The following is a 17,402-nucleotide window of genomic DNA, read 5'->3' on the forward strand; positions in this document are numbered from 1 at the left end:
CATGCTAGACTGCATTGAACGCGACAAACGCATTGTGCGCATTCTGGACAACACAAATTACTGGGTTTATACCCTTCTGGATCCACGGTACAAACACAATGTTCCAAAACTGCTTGAAGAAAGAGTCAGACAGGTCAAAATGGAAGAATACCAGCAGGCCCTTGTGGAGACTTTAGAGAGGAGATTGACATCCTCCCCCTCCTCTAGCCAGTTGTACGCCGACAGACTGACTTCCGCAAACCCAGGACGACCAGGACGGCAGCAAACACAAGCCGCAGCTAGTGCCCAAAAGGGAATGGTATCGGCAGTGTGCTTGGAGTGGGAAAATTTTCTGACACCCATGCAGCAGCCCACAGAACAGCAAGCGTGCAGATCCACCTCCAACACCGATCGCCTGGAGAAGATGGTCAAGGACTACATGTCAGATGGCGTAGCTGTGTTGAACAATCCATCTGCACCCTTCAACTATTGGGTATCGGAGCTAGACACCTGGCACGAACTGGCAATGTACGCAATAGAGGTGCTGGCTTGCCTGGCAGCCAGCGTTATGTCGGAACGCTGTTTCAGTGCTGCCGGAGGCATCGTCATAGATCGGCGTATCCGCCTCTCCACAGAAAATGCAGACCGTCTGACTCAAATTAAAATGAATCAATCCTGGATTGGAAACGACTATGCAACACTCCTGGACCCCAACCAAGTAACATAAACAATGACCATCTGTGATGGGTTAGCGTTTCCGGTCCCTGTTTATTGAACCTCTTATCTGAATTACATTTATGACTGCATGGTGGTAAAAAGCATGCTATCCGCACGCTTCTTGTCCTCATGCAAGGCCTGGGTTGTTGTGTGTCAAAGCGTGGCCTTCTCCTCCTGCGCCTCCTCCTGTTCCATCACATGTGCTGCTGCTGGGTTAGCGTTGCCGGTCCCTGTTTATGGAACCTCTTATCTTTATTACATTTATGACTGCATGGCGGCAAAATGCATGCTATCCGCACGCTTCTTGTCCTCCTGCAAGGCCTGGGTTGTTGTGTCTGAAAGCGTGGCCTTCTCCTCCTGCGCCTCCTCCTGTTCCATCACGTGTGCTGCTGCTGGGTTAGCGTTGCCGGTCCCTGTTTATGGAACCTCTTATCTTTATTACATTTATGACTGCATGGCGGCAAAATGCATGCTATCCGCACGCTTCTTGTCCTCATGCAAGGCCTGGGTTTTTGTGTCTGAAAGCGTGGCCTTCTCCTCCTGCGCCTCCTCCTGTTCCATCACGTGTGCTGCTGCTGGCTGGGTTAGCGTTGCCGGTCCCTGTTTATGGAACCTCTTATCTTTATTACATTTATGACTGCATGGCGGCAAAATGCATGCTATCCGCACGCTTCTTGTCCTCATGCAAGGCCTGGGTTGTTGTGTCTCAAAGCGTGGCCTTCTCCTCCTGCGCCTCCTCCTGTTCCATCACGTGTGCTGCTGCTGGGTTAGCGTTGCCGGTCCCTGTTTATGGAACCTCTAATCTTTATTACATTTATGACTGCATGGCGGCAAAATGCATGCTATCCGCACGCTTCTTGTCCTCATGCAAGGCCTGGGTTGTTGTGTCTGAAAGCGTGGCCTTCTCCTCCTGCACCTCCTCCTGTTCTATCACGTGTGCTGCTGCTGGCTGGGTTAGCGTTGCCGGTCCCTGTTTATGGAACCTCTTATCTTTATTACATTTATGACTGCATGGCGGCAAAATGCATGCTATCCGCACGCTTCTTGTCCTCATGCAAGGCCTGGGTTGTTGTGTCTCAAAGCGTGGCCTTCTCCTCCTGCGCTGCCTCCTGTTCCATCACGTGTGCTGCTGCTGGGTTAGCGTTGCCGGTCCCTGTTTATGGAACCTCTTATCTTTATTACATTTATGACTGCATGGCGGCAAAATGCATGCTATCCGCACGCTTCTTGTCCTCATGCAAGGCCTGGGTTGTTGTGTCTGAACGCGTGGCCTTCTCCTCCTGCGCCTCCTCCTGTTCCATCACGTGTGCTGCTGCTGGCTGGGTTAGCGTTGCCGGTCCCTGTTTATGGAACCTCTTATCTTTATTACATTTATGACTGCATGGCGGCAAAATGCATGCTATCCGCACGCTTCTTGTCCTCATGCAAGGCCTGGGTTGTTGTGTCTCAAAGCGTGGTCTTCTCCTCCTGCGCCTCCTCCTGTTCCATCACGTGTGCTGCTGCTGGGTTAGCGTTGCCGGTCCCTGTTTATGGAACCTCTTATCTTTATTACATTTATGACTGCATGGCGGCAAAATGCATGCTACCTGTGCAAAGAAAACAGACATTTCCCGCATTTAAAAGACAGTTTTCCCTTTGAAACTTTAAAATCGATTTTCTCAAAAACTATAAGCTCTTTTTGCTAAAAATTTTTTCCTCTTGTACCCACTCCCAAGGTGCACATACCCTGTACATTTGGGGTATGTAGCATGTAAGGAGGCTTTACAAAGCACGAAAGTTCGGGTCCCCATTGACTTCCATTATGTTCGGAGTTCGGCGCGAACACCCGAACATCGCGGCCATGTTCGGCGAATGTTCGCGAACCTGAACATCCAGGTGTTCGCCCAACACTAGTCAGTTTGCCACCTATACTGAAGGTGGGCGGCTAGTGACAGTGGCCTTGGGCAGTAAAGAGTACAAATCCAGCCCTGGCTATGGGGTATTTTTATAAAATCACATCGCCCAAGTGGGATCACATCCATAGCATTACATTAGCAAGAGTTTTCAAATCGCAGATCGCTCAGAAAAGCACTCCTAGTGGGTTTCTGGCCTCAAACTGCAATAGAAAAACCTTTGAATTTGTCTGATATTAATTTTTTAAAAAGTGCGTCTTTAAATTGCTGATGTTGTGTACAAACATACAGTATATTTGAAAAATAAGTTGACATATAGAGCAAACTGTGCTGCCAAAGTACAGAGGCGTAGCTAGGGTTTTCAGCGCCCGGGGACAAAGACTATTAATGCGCCCCCTAAGGTGAAGGGTCGTGACCAAATGTGGGCGTGGTTATGGGTACTCCACATTTGGTCACGCCCCTTCAAATGTACATGGAGGTTAGCAGGCTCACGCTCACCCACCCTCCCTCAGTATGTACCTTCCAGCATGTTCCAAGACAAATTCTGCAATCATGAGCCCCCCACCCCCATCAAGACAAATTCCGCAATCATGAGCAAACATGAGGCCCCCAACAAGACAAATTTAGCAATCCTGAGGCCCCCAACAAGACAAATTCAGCAATCATGAGGCCCCTAACAAGACAAATTCAGCAATCATGAGGCCCCTAACAAGACAAATTCAGCGATCTTGAGGCCCCCAACAAATCATGAGGCCCCCAACAAGACAAATTCAGTAACCATGAGGCCCCCAACAAGACAAATTCAGCAGTCATGAGGCACATAAATAGACAGCATTTCACATAAATAGGCAGAATGTCCCCTTAATATGGTAGACACCTCTCACCTGGCAGCAGTTCCCCAAAATACACTCAATCTGACAGCAATGCTTGCCCAAAAATAGGTAGCCCCAGGTCTATAGGTGTCCCCAGAATAGGTGGCCAGCAGTATAGATGTCCCCAGAACAGGTAGCCAGGGGTAGAGATGTCCACAGAACAGGTAGCCAGGGGTATATGTGCCCAGTATATGTAGGCAGGGGTATGTGTCCCCAGTATATGTAGCCAGAGGTATATGTGCCCAGTATATGTAGCCAGGGGTATAAATGCCCAGTATATGTAGCCAGGGGTATATGTACCCAGTATATGTAGTTAGGGGTATATGTGCCCAGTATATGTAGGCAGGGGTATATGTGCCCAGAGTAGGTAGCCAGGGGTATATGCCCAGTATATGTAGGCAGGGGTATATGTGCCCAGAGTAGGTAGCCAGGGGTATATGCCCAGTATATGTAGGCAGGGGTATATGTGCCCAGAGTAGGTAGCCAGGGGTATATGTGCCCAGAGTAGGTAGCCAGGGGTATATGTGCCCAGAGTAGGTAGCCAGGGGTATATGCCCAGTATATGTAGGCAGGGGTATATGTGCGCAGAGTAGGTAGCCAGGGGTATATGTGCCCAGAGTAGGTAGCCAGGGGTATATGCCCAGTATATGTAGGCAGGGGTATATGTGCCCAGAGTAGGTAGCCAGGGGTATATGTGCCCAGAGTAGGTAGCCAGGGGTATATGTGCCCAGAGTAGGTAGCCAGGGGTATATGTGCCAAGAGTAGGTAGCCAGGGGTATATGCCCAGTATATGTAGGCAGGGGTATATGTGCCCAGAGTAGGTAGCCAGGGGTATATGTGCCCAGAGTAGGTAGCCAGGGGTATATGTGCTCAGAGTAGGTAGCCAGGGGTATATGTGCCCAGAGTAGGTAGCCAGGGGTATATGCCCAGTATATGTAGGCAGGGGTATATGTGCCCAGAGTAGGTAGCCAGGGGTATATGTGCTCAGAGTAGGTAGCCAGGGGTATATGTGCCCAGAGTAGGTAGCCAGGGGTATATGTGCCCAGTATATGTAGGCAGGGGTATATGTGCCCAGAGTAGGTAGCCAGGGGTATATGTGCCCAGAGTAGGTAGCCAGGGGTATATGCCCAGTATATGTAGGCAGGGGTATATATGCCCAGAGTAGGTAGCCAGGGGTATATGTGCCCAGAGTAGGTAGCCAGGGGTATATGTGCTCAGAGTAGGTAGCCAGGGGTATATGTGCCCAGAGTAGGTAGCCAGAGGTATATGCCCAGTATATGTAGGCAGGGGTATATGTGCCCAGAGTAGGTAGCCAGGGGTATATGTGCCCAGAGTAGGTAGCCAGGGGTATATGCCCAGTATATGTAGGCAGGGGTATATATGCCCAGAGTAGGTAGCCAGGGGTATATGTGCCCAGAGTAGGTAGCCAGGGGTATATGTGCCCAGAGTAGGTAGCCAGGGGTATATGTGCCCAGAGTAGGTAGCCAGGGGTATATGCCCAGTATATGTAGCCAGGGGTATATGTGCCCAGAGTAGGTAGCCAGGTCAGGTGTCCCCCTCCCCAGCAGGAGGGGAGCAGCGCAGAGAAGAGCTGCTCTCCCTTCCTCGCTGTCCCCTCCAATGTCCGGGTGGCTCAGGCTGGCAGCGGCGGGCGGAACTTACCTCCGTCTCGTCGCAGCGCCGGATGGATCTGCCACTACTCTGGTCTGGTCCAGACCAGAGCAGCGGCTGCGCACTCGAACTTCCGTCCGGCGCTGGAGCGAGACGGAGGTGAGTTCCGCCCGCCGCTGCCAGCCTGAGCCACCCGGACATTGGAGGGGACAGCGAGGGAGGGAGAGCACCTAAGGTGAGGGAAGGAGGGGGGATATGGCCCCCCTTCCCCACCGTCCGCACAGCTCTCCCTCTTCTCTGCGCTGCTCCCCTCCGCCGCAAAAAAAAAAAAAAAACCCGCAGCTCAGTCAGGCTGAGGGCGCCCTCGGGGACCAGGCGCCCCGGGGCACTTGTCCTACCCCGACCCCCCCTAGCTCCGCGCCTGCCAAAGTATGATATCACTGAGCCTCAGAAATGCTCCTTAGTCATTCTGTAACATTGTATTCAGCAATGCATTAGGGGACCTCCAAAGCTATAATTTGAATGAATAATGTGTTTTCCCATGTTTTCCGAGAAGCCATATGAAATGCATCTTCCCAACCACAACACACATTCTTCTCTTTTATTTAAAGGGAACCTGAAATGAGAGGAATAGGAAACTGCCATCTCCATTCCCTTATAAACAATGCCAGTTGCCTGGCTCTCATGCTGAGATTTTGACTATAGATGTTTTTGAGTCGCACACCCACAACAAGCATGCAGCCATTGGAGTCAGACCAGAGTCACGGCATATAATCTGCATGCTCATTCTGGGCCAGTGACTTCAAGAATTAGAGGCAGAGTATCAGCACAGGCGCCAGGCAACTGGCATTGTTTATTAAAGAATGAAGAGAGCAGCCTCCATATCATTCTTCTCACTTCAGGTTCCCTTTACTTGTAAGAAAAATAAGTGCCCCTGGGGAGTACTTACCTCCGGAGGGGGAAGTCTCTGGATCCTAAAGAGGCTTTGCCTGTCCCCTGCAGCAGAGGAGATCCTGCACTGGGACTAGTGTTGGGCGAACAGTGTTCGCCACTGTTCGGGTTCTGCAGAACATCACCCTGTTCGGGTGATGTTCGAGTTCGGCCGAACACCTGACGGTGCTCGGCCAAACCGTTCGGCCATATGGCCGAACTAAGAGCGCATGGCCGAACGTTCCCCGAACGTTCGGCTAGCGCTGTGATTGGCCGAACGGGTCACGTGGTTCGGACCCGAACGCGCTCTGATTGGCCGAACTGTCACGTGGTTCGGGTAAATAAATACCCGAACCACGTCATATCTCCGCCATTTGTCTGTGGGTTTAGCTTTGGGTAGGCAGGCAGGGTAGTTCGCGCTCCAGCCACGCTAGCCAGGGTCCCCCCCAGTCATTGTGTGTCACTGCTGGGAACAGTAGTACACCGCTCGTTCAGCCACACTATATAGCATTCTGTGTACTGTTCTGTGTCTGCTGGGAACAGTGGTACACCGCTCGTTCAGCCACACTATATAGCATTCTGTGTACTGTTCTGTGTCTGCTGGGAACAGTGGTACACCGCTCGTTCAGCCACACTATATAGCATTCTGTGTACTGTTCTGTGTCTGCTGGGAACAGTAGTACACCGCTCGTTCAGCCACACTATATAGCATTCTGTGTACTGTTCTGTGTCTGCTGGGAACAGTAGTACACCGCTCGTTCAGCCACACTATATAGCATTCTGTGTACTGTTCTGTGTCTGCTGGGAACAGTAGTACACCGCTCGTTCAGCCACACTATATAGCATTCTGTGTACTGTTCTGTGTCTGCTGGGAATAGTGGTACACCGCTCGTTCAGCCACACTATATAGCATTCTGTGTACTGTTCTGTGTCTGCTGGGAACAGTAGTACACCGCTCGTTCAGCCACACTATATAGCATTCTGTGTACTGTTCTGTGTCTGCTGGGAACAGTAGTACACCGCTCGTTCAGCCACACTATATAGCATTCTGTGTACTGTTCTGTGTCTGCTGGGAACAGTAGTACACCGCTCGTTCAGCCACACTATATAGCATTCTGTGTACTGTTCTGTGTCTGCTGGGAACAGTAGTACACCGCTCGTTCAGCCACACTATATAGCATTCTGTGTACTGTTCTGTGTCTGCTGGGAATAGTGGTACACCGCTCGTTCAGCCACACTATATAGCATTCTGTGTACTGTTCTGTGTCTGCTGGGAACAGTAGTACACCGCTCGTTCAGCCACACTATATAGCATTCTGTGTACTGTTCTGTGTCTGCTGGGAACAGTAGTACACCGCTCGTTCAGCCACACTATATAGCATTCTGTGTACTGTTCTGTGTCTGCTGGGAATAGTGGTACACCGCTCGTTCAGCCACACTATATAGCATTCTGTGTACTGTTCTGTGTCTGCTGGGAACAGTGGTACACCGCTCGTTCAGCCACACTATATAGCATTCTGTGTACTGTTCTGTGTCTGCTGGGAACAGTGGTACACCGCTCGTTCAGCCACACTATATAGCATTCTGTGTACTGTTCTGTGTCTGCTGGGAACAGTAGTACACCGCTCGTTCAGCCACACTATATAGCATTCTGTGTACTGTTCTGTGTCTGCTGGGAACAGTAGTACACCGCTCGTTCAGCCACACTATATAGCATTCTGTGTACTGTTCTGTGTCTGCTGGGAACAGTAGTACACCGCTCGTTCAGCCACACTATATAGCATTCTGTGTACTGTTCTGTGTCTGCTGGGAATAGTGGTACACCGCTCGTTCAGCCACACTATATAGCATTCTGTGTACTGTTCTGTGTCTGCTGGGAATAGTGGTACACCGCTCGTTCGCCACTGTATAGCATTGTGCTCTGTGTCGCTGCTGGGAATAGTGGTACACCGCTCACCCGTCACTGTATAGCATTGTGCTCTGTGTCGCTGCTGGGAATAGTGGTACACCGCTCACCCGTCACTGTATAGCATTGTGCTCTGTGTCGCTGCTGGGAATAGTGGTACTGTATAGCATTTCTGTACTGCCACTGTACTGCTGCCAGTCAGCGTGTACTGTAAGGATAAGTGAAATGAGGAAGAAATCCGGTGAAAGAGGGAGGGGCAAGGGAAGAGGTGTTTACCCTGACGGTTCACGTACAGGCCACAGGGGAGCACCCAAGAAAACCCACTCAATACCGCCCATGTTGTCCAGGACAACAACCCTCACAAATCCAAAAGAACAGGACCAGATAATTACTTGGATGACCTCTCAAGCGTCCAGCAGTGGGTTAAGCAGCACCAGCACATCACGCACGAGGTCCGAGTCCTCAGCCAGTTACAAGGAGCCAGTGGGCACAAAGCTGACACAACCGGCAGCGACACCACGCACACAACTGCCAGATAACCAGTCCGATGAATTACCTCAGGACACAATGGGGTATTCGCAGGAGCTATTCCCAGCCCAACAAACTTCCACCTTTCAAAGGTCAATGGAGGAACAGCCAGAAATGTTGTGCCTGGATTCACAACCGTTAACTGTGGGAAATGCACCGCGCACTGAAATACAAGGCGAGTCCGAAGAGGACTCGGAAACCCAAATCCCAGAGCAATTTGGGCAGGAGGGGTTGCAATTGCAGGAGGTCGGCCGACAAGATCTGGAAGACGACGTTGGAGTGTGCTGCGCAGAGGTTGTTGTGGGGAGCTCTACTCCACGGCGGTGGCCCACAATGACATATGACGAGTTTGAGGAGATGGAAGAGGAGGGTATGGACAATGTGGACAGAGACCCAGATTTTGTTTGTGAACGAGAACATCGCCGTCGTAGCAGCAGCACAGATGAGTCTGTTGAAGAACACACTGCTGCACGAGTTCGCCTTGTGCCACAAGGTAGGCGGCGCGCAATTTCAGGCACCACAAGCGTGGAAGTTCAAGTGAGAGGCAAAAGAGGAGCAAACAGAAATCGCCAGCAAGGAGGCAGGTGCTCCAAAGTCTGGGCTTTCTTTGAAGACTGCACTGAGGATGTTACCATGGCGATTTGCAAGGTGTGCAAGACCCGCCTGAGCAGGGGGAAAAATATTAACAACCTCTCCACCACCAGCATGAGCCGTCACATGCTATCCAAACATCCCACTCTTTGGGCAAACGCGTCAGGACAGGGTACCAGAAACAACACTGCCTCCCTTGGGTTCACCAGACTCACCACCAGACCCGCCTCAGCAGCAGCAGTAGCCCAGCCATTGCGTGGTTCACAACATTCACAAACATCAGACGACGCTGACACTGTCACTTTCCGGAGTAGTGCTCTTGAGGTCTCCCAGTGTTCATCAAACACAACAACCAACAGCCCTTCCGTGTGCAGCGCTACGGTTCAGTTGTCTGTGTCGGAGATGTTTGAGCGCAAGAGGAAATTGCCAGCAAATGACCCCCGGGCCGTGGCAGTAACAGCCAGCATAGCCAAGCTTCTGGCCTGCGAAATGCTGCCATATCGATTGGTGGAGACAAACAGCTTCAAGGGCATGATGTCAGTGGCCATCCCACGTTACGTGGTTCCCAGCCGCTACCACTTTGCACGCTCTGCAGTGCCTGAGTTGCATGAGCACGTGGTCAGCAAAATAACCCGAAGCTTGAAGAATGCCGTTGCCTGCAAGGTTCACCTCACCACTGACACCTGGACGAGTGCGTTCGGCCAGGGTCGATACATCTCCCTTACCGCGCACTGGGTGAACCTTGTGGAGCCTGGCAGCGATTCCTCACCTGCTACGGCACGGGTGTTGCCCACGCCACAAACAGCTGCACCGCCGTCCCTCCCACTGGATAACAGCAGCACCTACCTCTCTGACTCCTTCTCCTCCAACGCATCTCAAAGCTGTACCTCATCCGGAAACGCTAACCCAGCAGCAGTAGGATCGTGGAAGCAGTGCAGCACAGCTGTTGGCATGCGTCAGCAAGCGTTGCTGAAGCTAATCTGCCTTGGGGATAAGCAGCACACAGGGGAGGAAATTTGGAGGGGAATAAAGGAACAGACGGATTTGTGGCTGGCACCGCTGGACCTGAAACCGGGCATGGTTGTGTGTGATAATGGGAGTAATCTCATTCGCGCTTTAAGGTTGGCTAAGCTGACACACATCCCTTGCCTGGCGCACGTGATGAACCTAGTAGTTCAGCGGTTCCTGAGGACATACCCAGGCGTGCCCGATCTGCTGTTGAAGGTGCGTCGAGTGTCCAAACATTGTAGAAATTCCAGTACTGCTTCGGGGGCACTCGCCAAGATGCAGGAGCGCTTCAATCTCCCCCACCATCGCTTGCTGTGTGATGTCCCTACGCGCTGGAATTCTACGCTGCACATGCTAGCCCGCTTTTGCGAGCAGAAGAGTGCAGTGGTCCAGTACATGACGGCGCAGTACCGAGGCGCATCCGGCCAGCTGCCAAGCTTCTGTGGATCCGATTGGGCCAACATGTTGGACCTCTGCCAAGTCCTCCAAAATTTTGAGCAATCCACGTTGCTTGTGAGCAGTGACAACTCTTCAGTCAGCATTACCATACCACTGCTGTGTTTACTGAAGAGGTCGATGTTAAAAATCAAGGAAACAGCTGTCATGATGCAACTGGGGGAATCTGAAGGAGAAAACGATCAGCGTGATGGTACCAACATCAGGCCATCCGCCTCAGGGAACGCTGGCCCCAGCAGCTATGACGAAGAAGAGGAGGAGGAACAGCTGGAGTTGGAGCAGGAATTTCATGCCACCACTGACGAGGGCCAGAGCGGTGCACGTTGGACTTCCACAATTCAACGCGAATGGTCAGCAGAAGCAGACCAGGAGGAAGGTGACGACTATGATGCATCACAACAACTATCACAACGCTCACAAGAGGATGATGAGGATTCTGGTAGGACTCTGGCACACATGGCTCAATTCATGCTAGACTGCATTGAACGTGACCCACGCATTGTGCGCATTCTGGACAACACCAATTACTGGGTTTATACCCTTCTGGATCCACGGTACAAACACAATGTTCCAAAACTGCTTGAAGAAAGAGTCAGACAGGTCAAAATGGAAGAATACCAGCAGGCCCTTGTGGAGACTTTAGAGAGGAGATTGACATCCTCCCCCTCCTCTAGCCAGTTGTACGCAGACAGACTGACTTCCGCAAACCCAGGACGACCAGGAGGGCAGCAAACAACGCAAGCCGCAGCTAGTACCCAAAAGGGAATGGTATCGGCAGTGTCCTTGGAGTGGGAAAATTTTCTGACACCCATGCAGCCGCAGCCCACTGAACAGCAAGCGTGCAGATCCACCTCCAACACCGATCGCCTGGAGAAGATGGTCAAGGACTACATGTCAGATGGCGTAGCTGTGTCGAACCATCCATCTGCACCCTTCAACTATTGGGTATCGAAGCTAGACACCTGGCACGAACTGGCAATGTACGCAATAGAGGTGCTGGCTTGCCCGGCAGCCAGCGTTATGTCGGAACGCTGTTTCAGTGCTGCCGGAGGCATCGTCACAGATCGGCGTATCCGCCTCTCTACAGAAAATGCAGACCGTCTGACTCAAATTAAAATGAATCAATCCTGGATTGGAAATGACTACGCAACACTCCAGGACCCCAACCAAGTAACATGACCAATGAACATCTGGGATGGTGTTGCGTTTCCGGGCCCTGTTTATTGAACCTCTCATCTGTATTACATTTATGACTGCATGGCGGCAAAAAGCATTGCTGCTATATCCGCACGCTTTTTGTCCACATGCAAGGCCTGGGTTGTTGTGTCTCACAAAGCGTGGCCTTCTCCTCCTGCGCCTGCTCCTGTTCCATCACGTCTGCTGCTGCTGGGTTAGCGTTGCCGCGTGGTCCCTGTTTATTGAACCACTTATCTTTATTACATTTATGACTGCATGGCGGTACAAAGCATGCTATCCGCACGCTTCTTGCCCTCATGCAAGGCCTGGGTTGTTGTGTCTCACAAAGCGTGGCCTTCTCCTCCTGCGCCTGCTCCTGTTCCATCACGTCTGCTGCTGCTGGGTTAGCGTTGCCGCGTGGTCCCTGTTTATTGAACCACTTATCTTTATTACATTTATGACTGCATGGCGGTACAAAGCATGCTATCCGCACGCTTCTTGCCCTCATGCAAGGCCTGGGTTGTTGTGTCTCACAAAGCGTGGCCTTCTCCTCCTGCGCCTCCTCCTGTTCCATCACGTCTGCTGCTGCTGGGTTAGCGTTGCCGCGTGGTCCCTGTTTATTGAACCACTTATCTTTATTACATTTATGACTGCATGGCGGTACAAAGCATGCTATCCGCACGCTTCTTGCCCTCATGCAAGGCCTGGGTTGTTGTGTCTCACAAAGCGTGGCCTTCTCCTCCTGCGCCTGCTCCTGTTCCATCACGTCTGCTGCTGCTGGGTTAGCGTTGCCGCGTGGTCCCTGTTTATTGAACCACTTATCTTTATTACATTTATGACTGCATGGCGGTACAAAGCATGCTATCCGCACGCTTCTTGCCCTCATGCAAGGCCGGGGTTGTTGTGTCTCACAAAGCGTGGCCTTCTCCTCCTGCGCCTCCTCCTGTTCCATCACGTCTGCTGCTGCTGGGTTAGCGTTGCCGCGTGGTCCCTGTTTATTGAACCACTTATCTTTATTACATTTATGACTGCATGGCGGTACAAAGCATGCTATCCGCACGCTTCTTGCCCTCATGCAAGGCCTGGGTTGTTGTGTCTCACAAAGCGTGGCCTTCTCCTCCTGCGCCTGCTCCTGTTCCATCACGTCTGCTGCTGCTGGGTTAGCGTTGCCGCGTGGTCCCTGTTTATTGAACCACTTATCTTTATTACATTTATGACTGCATGGCGGTACAAAGCCTGCTATCCGCACGCTTCTTGCCCTCATGCAAGGCCGGGGTTGTTGTGTCTCACAAAGCGTGGCCTTCTTCTCCTCCTGCGCCACCCTCCTCCTGTTCCATCACGTGTGCTGCTGCTGGGTTAGCGTTACCGGTCCCTTTTCCTGGAACCTCTTATATGTATTACATTTATGACTGCATGCCGACAAAAAACATGTTACCTGTGCAAAGAAAACAGACATTTCCCGCATTTAAAAGACAGTTTTCCCTTTGAAACTTTAAAATCGATTTTCTCAAAAACTATAAGCTCTTTTTGCTAATTTTTTTTTCCTCTTGTACCCACTCCCAAGGTGCACATACCCTGTAAATTTGGGGTATGTAGCATGCAAGGAGGCTTTACAAACCACAAAAGTTCGGGTCCCCATTGACTTCCATTATGTTCGGAGTTCGGGTCGAACACCCGAACATCGCGGCCATGTTCGGCCTGTTCGGCCCGAACCCGAATATCTAGATGTTCGCCCAACACTAACTGGGACCCCCAAAGATCTCTTTGTCAGGAGCTTGTCAGCTTGCATGCAGGCGCTCGGGCTCCAGAGGAAATAGCCGAACCTGATTGGGTCTGCCAGAGCCCAAGCGGAGAGCAGCTACTGCACCTGTGCTGGCAGGCAAAAGTAAATATTATTGTTGGCTTCTGCTTCGGGGATGCCAGTGTTGCATCGAGCTTGTGAAGGGAGATGGGGAAACCTCATTAAGATCCAGATGCTTCCTCCTCCCAAGGTAAGTGTCCCGCAGGGGCACTTTTTCTCCTACAGGTTTACTTTAAATAGGAACAAATTCCCCGGAGGTGTGGTAGCCTTCTCATGCCATTTTGGTGCTATTTGCTGCTATAACAACCCTCAAGATGGCCAAACCCACCCACAGAATTTTTAACCCTTTTAAGGGATAGGTAACAGGTGCTTTTATTGCTGCCTGGGACAGGCACAATGAAAAGCAACTCTGGAGAGAGTCCTGTTATTTATCAACACCAGTGCTGTACAGGCTATATACAGGCTATTTACAATATTTACAGAAAAAAGGTAACATAACATAAACACACTAGATGGACGACTAACTTCAACTTAAAGTTGAGAATCCTCTCTACAGGGGCCTGACCTACCATTTGCCCCAAATCAACATAAACTGAAAAACTTAAGTCAGTCCTTTGCAGCATAAATTTCAGATTTTGTTTGTCAGTCCAGCACACCATGTGCTTCCCAGTGCTTCCCAGAGTATGACTCATTTTAACTGATGAATTTTCATGTCAACTGAACACTTCTCTCAGGTAGTGTTGATCATAATGGGTAATTTCACTTTCGTGGATTTTCGTAGTTACAATTCTGATGGTGATTACAATTTAGAATGTAATCTTGATTTCTTGTAATCTTTGCATATTTTGGCAACTTGTGTAAAATTACACATTCACGTGAAACCATTAATGTATCTTTGCCTTACTTGCAAACGTATGTTCCTGGTTAGCATGCCACTTTTGAGTAGTGATGAGCGAATATGGCCATTTTTGTTTGGCCTTAATTTTACTGAAAACGTCACATATTCATACAAATGCGAAAATGTATGGACCTGAAACATCGTCTACAAATGCATTGATGTCTATGTACATAAGAAAACACAATTTCAAGAAAGTTATAATTTTTGCAAAAATGAGTATCTTGCAGAAATGTATTATATTTTTGTGAAATTATGCCTCATAATTACAACTACGTGCAAAATTAATTTGCAAATGTCTCTTCATAATTGCTACTACTGCGAAATTCGAGATTATAATTACTCTCAGGAAGAACGGAAAATCCCAAAGGGGATTATTATTATTATTATGGCCTAGTGCACACCAAAAACCGCTAGCAGATCTGCGGTTTTTGAAGCGTTTGCTCTTATTAGTATGAAGCGTTTTGCTAGCGTTTTGTGGTTTTGTGTAGCATTTTTTACTTAAAGTGAAGCGTTTTTGGTAGCGTTTTTGTATAGCAGATTACAGATATTGTTACAGTAAAGCTGTTACTGAACAGCTACTGTAACAAAAACACCTGGAAAACCGATGTGATCTGGCGTTTTATCAAGCGTTTTGCGCTTTTCCTATTCTTAACATTGGAGGCAAAAACGCCTCCGAAATCCAAAAAATGCTGCAGCCCGGGAGTTTGCATTTCAGCTAAAAACGACCTGCTCTGGTATGCACCAGCACATTGAAATACATTACCCAATTGTTTCCTCAGCCGCAAGCGTTCCTAAAAACGCAACCGAACCACTCTGGTGTGCACTAGGCCTATTATTGCTTTATAAAGCACCAACATATTCTGTGGCTCTGTACAGAGTAAGAAACAAACATGAGGTACATAATAATATAAACAATTATGTACACAAAATATAGACATCCTATATAATAAACCCCTCTGTCCCTGCGTCATTCTCTTGTCCCTGTGTCCGTGTGTTTTAACTACTGCGCATGTATAGCCGTTGGGACGAAGTGTGTGCGTGTGGGTATGCGGACGGGCATGTGCGTGTGCGGGCATCGGTGCGCATGCGCGCTTACATGTGGTGGTCATAGAGGCGGGAGGGGAGGGGGTTTGTGAGGGACTAGAGCCCTTTATATTAACAGGCTTGGTCCACCTAGTTGGTACATAATATAGAACTGGCAGACATAATAATTACAGTGACAAATGTAACATGATGAACAAAATGTGCAGCAGATTTCAAGACACAATAGAGGGAGAGAGCCCTGCCCTTGCGAGCTTACAATATAAGGGAATAGGGAGAAAACAAGAGGTTGAGTACGCAATACGTATACCTAGAGGCAGTGTGTTTTTTCGTTGTATTTGTACGAAGCAAAAATTGTTGAAGGGGAATAGCCTAAATTACAGCCTATGTGTCAGAAAAAGTAAGTTTTGAGGGAGTGCTTAACCACTTGAGGACCGCGGGCTTTACCCCTTTAAGGACCAGACCCTTTTTTTCCATTCAGACCACTGCAGCTTTCACTGTTTATTGCTCGCTCATACAACCTACCACCTAAATGAATTTTGGCTCCTTTTCTTGTCACTAATAAAGCTTTCTTTTGGCGCTATTTGATTGCTGCTGCGATTTTTACTTTTTATTATATTCATCAAAAAAGACATGAATTTTGGCAAAAAAAATGATTTTTTTTACTTTCTGTGCTGACATTTTTTAAATAAAGTAGAATTTCTTTATACATGCAGCACGAAAAATGTGGACAAACATGTTTTTGATTAAAAAAAAAAACCATTCAGCCTATATTTATTGGTTTGGGTAAAAGTTATAGCGTTTACAAACTATGGTGCAAAAAGTGAATTTTCTCATTTTGTAGCATCTATGACTTTTCTGACCACCTGTCATGTTTCATGAGGGACTAGAATTCCAGGATAGTATAAATACCCCCCAAGTGACCCCATTTTGGAAAGAAGACATCCCAAAGTATTCACTGAGAGGCATAGTGAGTTCATAGAAGATATTATTTTTTGTGACACGTTAGCGGAAAATGACAGTTTGTGACAAGAAAAAAAAAAAAAAAGTTTCCATTTCTGCTAACTTGTGACAAAAAAAAAAAAAAAATCTGCCACGGACTCACCATGCCCCTCTCTGAATACCTTGAAGTGTCTACTTTCCAAAATGGGGTCATTTGTGGGGTGTGTTTACTGTCCTGGCATTTTGGGGGGTGCTAATTTGTAAGCACCCCTGTAAAGCCTAAAGGTGCTCATTGGACGTTGGGCCCCTTAGCGCAGTTAGGCTGCAAAAAAGTGCCACACATGTGGTATTGCCGTACTCAGGAGAAGTAGTATAATGTGTTTTGGGGTGTATTTTTACACATACCCATGCTGGGTGGGAGAAATATCTCTGTAAATGACAATTGCTTGATTTTTTTTTACACACAATTGTCCATTTACAGAGATATTTCTCCCACTCAGCATGGGTATGTGTAAAAATACACCCCAAAACACATTATACTACTTCTCCTGAGTACGGCCATACCACATGTGTGGCACTTTTTTGCACCCTAATTGCGCTAAGGGGCCCAAAGTCCAATGAGTACCTTTAGGATTTCACAGGCCATTTTTGTTTCAAGACAACTTGTGACAAAAAAATAAAATCTTCTATGAACTCACGATACCCCTAACGGAATACCTTGGGGTGTCTTCTTTCTAAAATGGGGTCATTAGTGGGGTTCCTATACTGCCCTGGCATTTTAGGGGCCCTAAACCGTGAGGAGTAGTCTTGAAACAAAAATGACCTGTGAAATCCTAAAGGTACTCATTGGACTTTGGGCCCCTTAGCGCAGTTAGGGTGCAAAAAAGTGCCACACATGTGGTATCGCTGTACTCAGGAGAAGTAGTATAATGTGTTTTGGGGTGTATTTTTACACATACCCATGCTGAGTGGGAGAAATATCTCTGTAAATGGACAATTGTGTGTAAAATAAAAATCAAACAATTGTCATTTACAGAGATATTTCTCCCACCCA

The sequence above is a fragment of the Hyperolius riggenbachi genome, chromosome 3 (assembly GCF_040937935.1).
Source record: "Hyperolius riggenbachi isolate aHypRig1 chromosome 3, aHypRig1.pri, whole genome shotgun sequence".
NCBI lineage: Eukaryota > Metazoa > Chordata > Amphibia > Anura > Hyperoliidae > Hyperolius > Hyperolius riggenbachi.